The sequence below is a fragment of the Lactuca virosa genome, chromosome 3 (genome assembly GCF_052849685.1).
Source record: "Lactuca virosa cultivar CGN04683 chromosome 3, Lactuca_virosa_CGN04683_v6, whole genome shotgun sequence".
Taxonomy (NCBI): domain Eukaryota; kingdom Viridiplantae; phylum Streptophyta; class Magnoliopsida; order Asterales; family Asteraceae; genus Lactuca; species Lactuca virosa.
The window spans coordinates 313114945-313122795 of NC_136428.1; positions in this window are offsets into that span (position 1 = coordinate 313114945).

The following is a 7851-nucleotide window of genomic DNA, read 5'->3' on the forward strand; positions in this document are numbered from 1 at the left end:
AGGAGTTATCCTCGCAGCTTCAGGAGCTACTGGGGAAGGGGTTTATACGGCCGAGTAGCTCGACGTGGGGAGCGCCGATCCTTTTTGTCAAGAAAAAGGATGGTTCACACCGGATGTGCATTGATTACCGGGAGCTGAACAAACTGACGGTCAAGAACCGTTACCCCTTACAAAGGATCGACGATTTATTCGATCAGTTGCAGGGAGCGTCTTGGTTTTCCAAGATCGACTTGAGATCTGGATATCATCAGATGAGAGTACGAGATGAGGATATCCAGAAGACAGCATTCAGGACTCGTTACGGGCATTACGAGTTCGTGGTGATGCCTTTCGGGCTCACCAATGCACCGGCGACATTCATGGATCTCATGAACAGAGTATGCAGACCGATGTTGGATCGTTCGGTGATCGTGTTCATCGATGACATATTGGTGTATTCGAGATCCAGAGAGCAGCATGAGGAGCATTTGATAGAGTTACTTGGAGTTTTGAGATCGGAGAGGCTTTATGCCAAATTCTCCAAGTGTGATTTCTGGTTACGAGAGGTCCAGTTCCTAGGGCACCTCGTTAACCAGAATGGGATTTTGGTCGATCCGGCCAAGATTGAGGCAGTGATGAGTTGGGAGGTGCCGAGATCCCCCACCGAGATCAGGAGTTTCCTCGGGTTGGCCGGCTATTATAGGAGATTTATCAGGGATTTCTCCAAGATCGCCGTACCACTCACCAGATTGACCCGGAAGGGTGTTGCTTTTTCATGGGGCCCAGAGCAGCAGGCCTCCTTCGAGACACTTCGCCAGAGACTATGCGAAGCCCCGGTGTTAGCCCTTCCGGAGGGAATGGAGGACTTTGTGGTGTATTGTGACGCATCGATATCGGGGCTGGGAGCGGTGCTGATGCAGAGAGGGCATGTGATAGCATACGCATCAAGGCAACTGAAGCCTCACGAGACGAGGTATCCCACCCACGATCTGGAGCTGGGGGCAGTAGTGTTCGCCCTCAAGATCTGGCGTCACTACCTGTACGGGGTTCGGTGTACCATATATACGGACCATAAGAGCTTGAAGTATTTGATGGATCATCCCAACCTGAACATGCGTCAGAGGAGATGGTTAGATGTGGTGAAGGACTATGATTGCGAGATCCTGTACCACCCAGGCAAAGCTAATGTTGTAGCTGATGCCCTGAGTCACAGGGCAGAGAGTTCCCCGATACGAGATGTTTGTATGAGATTGACAGTGATGACTCCGGTGTTGGACACCATTCGAGGGGCGCAGGCTGAGGCCATTAGGTCGGAGAACCGGAAGAGAGAGCGGGTTATCGGACAGGTATCAGAGTTTGTTACCGATGGTCGAGGACTTATGACCTTTCAGGGTCGGATCTGGGTGCCGTTCGTAGGTGGAACGCGTACCATCTTGATGGAGGAGGCGCATATATCGAGGTTCTCGATCCATCCCGGGGCCACTAAGATGTATTTGGACCTGAAGAGAGAGTATTGGTGGCCCTGTATGAAGAGGGATGTTGCATGGTTCGTAGAGAGGTGCTTGACCTGTCGCAGAGTTAAGGCCGAGCACCAGAGACCGCATGGTAAATTCCAGCCGTTGGAGGTTCCCGAATGGAAATGGGAACAGATTACCATGGATTTTATCACCAAATTGCCGAGGACTACTAGGGACGTCGATGCAATTTGGGTGATTGTGGACAGGTTGATGAAGAGCGCTCACTTCCTTGCTATCAGTGAGAGCTCTTCCGCTGAGAGGTTGGCAGAGCTGTATGTGAGGGAGGTGGTATCACGGCATGGAGTACCGATCTCGATCGTCTCAGATCGAGATGTGCGTTTCACTTCCAGATTCTGGAAGAAGTTTCATGAGGAGTTGGGTACGAGGCTGCATTTTAGTACCGCATACCACCCCCAGACAGACGGGCAGAGCGAGCGAACGATTCAGACGCTCGAGGACATGCTCCGGGCATGCGTACTCGACTTCGGAGGAAGTTGGGACACGTACTTGCCCTTGGCTGAGTTTTCCTACAACAACAGCCATCATTCGAGCATTGGTATGCCACCTTTTGAGCTGTTGTATGGGAGGAGGTGTCGGACTCCCATTTGTTGGGGTGAGGTCGGGCAGCGTGTGATGGGTAGTACAGAGATAGTGCTTCAGACGACAGAGCAGATACAACAGGTCAGACAGAGGTTGTTGACCGCTCAGAGTCGCCAGAAGAGTTATGCGGACAGGCGCCGGTCCGAGCTCGAATTTCAGGTTGGTGACTTCGTCCTCCTGAAGGTATCTCCTTGGAAAGGAGTGATCCGATTCAGGAAGAGAGGCAAGTTGGGGCCTCGGTATATTGGTCCTTTCAGGGTGATCGCCAGGGTGGGCAGAGTAGCGTATCGTTTGGAACTACCTGCGGAGTTGAGTCAGATTCATGATACCTTCCACGTATCTCAGTTGAGGAAGTGTATCGCCGATGAGTCGGCAGTGGTTCCCCTTGAGGACATCCAGGTGGATGCGAGCCTGAACTATATTGAGAGGCCAATCGCGATTCGGGATAGGAGGATCAAGGTTTTGAGAAACAAGGAGGTGTCATTGGTTCAGGTCCAGTGGCAACATCGGAAGGGGTCCGAGCTGACTTGGGAGCCGGAGTTAGAGATGCGTGAACAGTACCCAGAGTTATTTGCTGAGAGAGACTTCGAGGGCGAAGTCTGATTCTAGTAGGGGAGAATTGTAACATCCGGATTTCCAGGTACTGTATTTATCTAATTATTTTTGAGTTTTGGAGAGGGACTCGGCGAGTAGGCGCTTAGACTCGCCGAGTAGAGCCGCGCATTGTTAGACTGGATTAATGACTGGACTCGGCGAGTCCATACGTGGACTCGGCGAGTCCACGCTGTTTAATGAAACCCTAATTTCTTGGGTTTGGGACCTATTTAAAGGCCCTTAGGGCCGTCACTTGCGGCTACCAAACCCCAGAGAGAAACCCTAAAAGAGCTAGAGCGTTTGTGAGAGGAAAGGAGCCATTTCTTGATCTTTGTGATTGATTCTTGCAAGAAGGAGGTGATTTCAGCTTGGAGGAGACCAAGGAGGTTGTGCATCTGGGGATTTCGAGCAAAAGACTTCATCTTTGAGGTATTATGTCGCCCCTTTATCTGCTTTGTTGAAGGAACCCATAGATGTAGAGTTTTTATGTCTTTTATTGGAAGGAGTTGTGAGAATATGGCCCCTATTCATTTTGAGACTTCGGATCTGGACCCATAGTGGTCTAAAGAGCTTATTCCAGCTTGCTTTATGTTGAACTATGGAGGCAATGAGCTTAGGTTGTTGTGTTTGGGGCTAAATCACCAAGTAAAGCCTCCTAGACGTCACATGAGAGTCAAGATCCAAGCTTTACGTGATTATCAGGCTTGGGAAGGTCAGATTTATGGTTCTAAGGAACAGATCTGACCTCAGGAGGTCATTTGAGTTTGTGCATGACATGAACTCGCCGAGTCCAAGGGCAGACTCGGCGAGTAGGGTTAGGGTTTCCCGTGAATCACTCAGTGAGTGACTTGCCGAGTTGGGGGAATGACTCACTGAGTCAGAGGGGGAATAGAGGACTCGAGTTCACGACTGAACTCGCCGAGTCACATTTGTGCACTCGGCGAGTCTGGTCAAGAGTTGACCGTTGACTTTTGTTGACTTTCAGGGTTTGGTCAACAATGGAACTTGTGGACTGTTTGAAGGGTAAAATAGCCTTTTAGCCTTCTTAGAGGACATGTGAGAGTCTAGTCTAGCCTAGAGAGCCGTGATTGATGGAGATGATTATGTTATGTGTATAGGCAGAGGCTAGATCAGTATATACACAGGCGGGATATTATCCGAGACATCCGAGGTGAGTCTTCTCACTATACATTACCTAGAGTGGTATTTATGTGTAGACCAGAGGGTCTTGTATGCTATGTGTATGTATGAGATTATGTGCATTGTATAGACCGGACCGAAGGGTCCAACGATACAGACCGGACCGAAGGGTCCAACGAGCTATGACCGGACCAGAGGGTCCAACGAGCTACGGGACTGGAGGGTCCCGCTGAGACACATCGGACCGGAGGGTCGTATTGTAGCCTCGAGTGGCGTATGTGTTGTATGTGGTATATTGGGGAACTCACTAAGCTTTTATGCTTACAGTTGTTGTGTGATGTGTTTCAGGTACTAGTGAGGATCGCGGGAAGGCGCCGGCATGACTCGTACACACGAGAGAGGATTTATTTATATGAGATCTTGGGACATGTTTTGTGATGATACAGAGATTTATTTTGATTTTGTGATTTTTATGTGGTGGAAAGTATGTTTTGAAATGAAAATTGATTTGAAAAATTGGGTGTTTCAGGTGGACTTTTTATGTCATTTTGGTAAACAACATAGCTTAAACAATGAACGTAACAAACCACTGATCAATTTCGGTATTCACGTCCTTATTGGGCCTGGAAATAATATACATGTTTAGTGGGCCTTAGTTGTCCACTTACATGTTTATTGGGCTTGGAATATACCTTATATGTTTATTCGCGTAAATTCGATTAAGGATCTAGTGAGACGTTTCGTTTGGCACCAAATGAGTGTACAAACGTAGCCTATAGTTATAACCAGAGTCTCCCGGAGTGAGAGCGTGAGTTTGTGTATAGATCTATACGGGGGTGACGCCCCACACATGAGCTGTTCGCTACAGTTAGACTAGGTCAGTCTAGGGTGACAAACCGTACCTTAAACAAGTCGGCGTCTATCAGACGTCATGACAGGCGAAATTGTCATTATCAAGTATGGTTATAACAGCTCACTTAGAGGAATTAACATTATAAAATTTACGGGAAACCATCTTTTGTGGATAACACGGTAACCTACACGCGCTGGTACTCAACCTCGGGTGTTGAGATTTCCAACATTCTCTTACGCAAACACATCAGGTTGTCTGGGACCATTCTCTTTATACTCTCACAAACATTAACACACATGCATTAATACAAGATCAGACACAAACATTTCAACTATTTTTCAGAAAATATTGGATTTTCTGGTGTATACAAAACATTTTACTCAAACATGCTTATGAACTCACCAACATTTTTATGTTGACCTTTTTAAATTAACTTGTATTCTCAGGAAATCATTGAGCAGGTTGGTCAGCAAGATTACATGGATATTTTGTTATGTTTTGTTTTCATCATACTTTGAATATTTTTTCATGTAATATTGAAATACAATATTTGATGTAAACCAATGACAGTTGTAATATTACATGTGTGATGATGATGAGGATGTTATGTTTCAATTATATACTCTGTGATGATACTACAAGAATGAAGTCACCCAAGCCCCGGACGTTTCCGCCGTCTGGTTCGCGGGTGTGACAGAATGTTACACTCAGAATCCATGTTTATGCATATCGTTGTTCCTTGGGTTGGGTTGTAAGAATCGAATTTTCGTATTCGTTTTTTTATTGAAAGACCAAATTGCCCTTATAAACCTGTTGAAAAATTACGTTCCAATTTTTTTAAGAAACTGAAATTGAAAATGGTAATGATGTGTGTGTAATGTTTTGTATACATAAGGTTTATTTCCTTATGTGGAATTAATAAACTGTATGAATGAGACAAAATGACCATTTTACCCTTACAATCCAAAACAAAACAAAATAAGGTTATGGTTTTTGATTTATGATATATATTATTTTTTGTTGTAGGGTGAGCGCATCTGTCATGACTCTTCCATCCAACAATGATGTTGTGGACACTTCCAACACAAAAAAAGAAGTCTAGTTGCAGGTTACTAAGTCATCTACACCTCTACACAACCTTACTAACTAATGACTGAAATACCCTTGTTGCAGGTTCCATGATCTGGAAACCATTTTTGCATAATGATAGACATAATGAGATATTAAGAGCCCAAAAGATTTGGGATCAAAGGATCTTAACAAAAATAAACTCTAGAATTGTAGATGTGGTTGTTGTATAGCAATGTACTTACCCTTTTTTTCAAAATGAGAAATGTACTTATACTTATCATTTTTAATCAAAATTAGCAATTGAGATTATTCGCTTTTGGTCGTATTATTTATGTGACTTGAACTTCCCTATCCTTAAGTTCTTGAGGATTACCATCTTTGGGACAGGGGAAAAATCGTCCAACAATTTTAAAAACCATCAAACTTATGTGTAGATTAACACAACACTAACCAAAATGACAACCTACTTTCATTCTTAACCTAGAACTGCAGAAAAGTTTCATTTTGAACCCAAAATGACAACTTTGTTTCATTTTAACCCAAAATTGCAGAAAAGCTTCGTTTTGAACCCAAAATGACAACCTACTTTCATTTTTAACCTAAAATTGTAGAAAAGTTTCGTTTTGAACCCGAATGACAGCCTACTTTCATTTTAACCCAAAATTACACAAAATTTTCATTTTTAACCCAAAATAGCATTATACTTTCATTTTTTCACAAAATATCCTCATACTTTTGTTTTTTTCACAAAATACCATCGTACTTCCGTTTTTTTTTCACAAAATACCCTCATAATTTTGTTTTTGTTTTCACAAAATACCATCATACATTTTTTTACAAAATACCCTCATAATTTCGTTTTTTCACAAAATACCATCATACTTCCGTTTTTTTTTTCACAAAATACCTTCATAATTTCGTTTTTTCACAAAATACCATCATACTTCTATTTTTTTCACAAAATACACTCATAGTTTCGTTTTTTCACAAAATACCATCGTACATTCGTTTTTTTTTCACAAAATACCTTCATAATTTCGTTTTTTCACAAAATACCATCATACTTTCGTTTTTTTCACAAAATACCCTCATAATTTCGTTTTTTCACAAAATTCCATCATACATTCGTTTTTTCACAAAATACCCTCATAATTTCGTTTTTTCACAAAATACCATCATACTTCCGTTTTTTTTTCACAAAATACCCTCATAATTTCATTTTTTCACAAAATACCATCGTACTTTCGTTTTTTCACAAAATACATCATACTTCTATTTTTTTCATAAAATATCCTCATACTTGCGTTTGAAACACATAGTGGCAACCAAATTTCAATTATAATCACAATAATCATAAACAATCAACAAATTTCATTCGAAAACATTAAAATAGTTAAGAAGCATCAATAACTTCTAGATTATTCATACATTTTTTGTGTCTAAAACATGAATAAGGTGCAGTTGACCAAAAAAATGTTATGAAGCATCTAGTTTTTCTTTTGCCTACAGAAATAACACATTTCATCATTATATCTCTTGTAACGATTCATCTGTCTGATACATGAAAAAAATAAAAATTGTTATTATAATCATTAGAGTTCTCAATCATGAAAATTAAATTATTATTATTCTTACTTTTCTTTTTGATCAACTAGTAGCATAATGACTCAATCCTTGACGGTAAGAGCATGTTCGTTTTTTAGGGCTTCTAAAGAAGACTTGATTCTACTTGCAAGTTTAGGACGCCCTTTTGTAGTAGTTGGACCAAGAGGATCACGGATAGATAACTGTGGCATCATATCTACTTGCGAAACTCCCATACAAGAACTTTGAGATCCATTCTCCAAAGATATAGATTTTTTTTCGATTTTCTTGATCATTTAAAAGATTTATCAATATCGTATTGAGTTTTTGTATCTCCGAAGGGGAGTCCCTTGCTTGTTCAGTTAGTTTAGTAAAATTCGAAAGAACACAAAATAATGTGTAGGCACTAAATCCATTTTCATTATTTATTTCTCTGAGTCTGATACTAACACTACCCAGTTTGTACCTAGCATCAAAGGTCCATCGCGGTAAAATATCGTGACTCGGCAGTTC